The following is a 700-nucleotide window of genomic DNA, read 5'->3' as shown; positions in this document are numbered from 1 at the left end:
CAGAGTCATGTGTTTTTTGTTTGTAAAATACAACAAATACGTAATTATCCAGCTGTATGGCAGGGTGACAACGATCTTCTCGCAATTAGAGTGTCCTCAAACCCAGCAAGTTGCCTCCAAATTGTCATGAGTTGCTTCCAAATTGTCAGTCGGGTTGTTTGGTTTCATGCTCCTCCGTCCAAATAGACTGAAAGTTTTGAAGTGACAGAGGAGGTTTATTTCCTTTTAAAATCATCAAAGTGGCTGTGGAATGCCTACAGCCCTGTCTGTCAGTCATGACTTGTTCCATGTAACGTGCTCTCTCATGTTTTATTTAGTGTGGAAAATTTTAGTTAATTTGTCTCAGGCTGCCTCTCGCTCCCGCCTGTTGCCTTAACAACAAGGGGAGCCCCCCTCCCCCCCAACCCCTGTCTTTCCTTTGCTCCCTCCCTTTTCTCCAAAACCCTGCCCATTTTCGCAGTTCCTTTTCTTTCTCTCTCTCTCTCTCTCTCTCTCTCTCTCTCTCTCTCTTTGGGAGGGATTGTATGACAGCCTTTCCTGCTGTTTGCCGAGCGGAGTGGGGACGAAGAAAACTCTATTACTCCACAGCGGAGGGAGGAAGTCGCCACCTCTTCCCCTGACTCTGTCAACGTGCGTGTATGTGAGCGTGTGTGTTTGCCTGCCCGTGTGAGTGTGTGTGTGTGAGTGAGTGTGTGCATGT

General features: G+C 47.6%; 1 protein-coding gene across 2 annotated transcripts in view; it reads left to right on the top strand.

The window, feature by feature from the left end:
- The first annotated feature begins 523 nt into the window (after window positions 1–523).
- The window catches only part of eva1ba (eva-1 homolog Ba (C. elegans)), a 14,934-nt gene continuing 14,757 nt past the window's right edge, over window positions 524–700 (top strand). For both annotated transcript variants that reach the window (XM_048262075.1, XM_048262074.1), the window contains exon 1: window positions 524–700. This exon is cut by the window's right edge and continues 189 nt beyond it. The gene's annotated coding sequence lies outside the window, so the exon portion shown is untranslated.

This window comes from Alosa alosa, chromosome 13, assembly GCF_017589495.1.
Source record: "Alosa alosa isolate M-15738 ecotype Scorff River chromosome 13, AALO_Geno_1.1, whole genome shotgun sequence".
Lineage (NCBI taxonomy): Eukaryota > Metazoa > Chordata > Actinopteri > Clupeiformes > Clupeidae > Alosa > Alosa alosa.
Note: the sequence above shows the minus strand (reverse complement) of the source record. Positions and strands in the feature narration are given on the sequence as shown.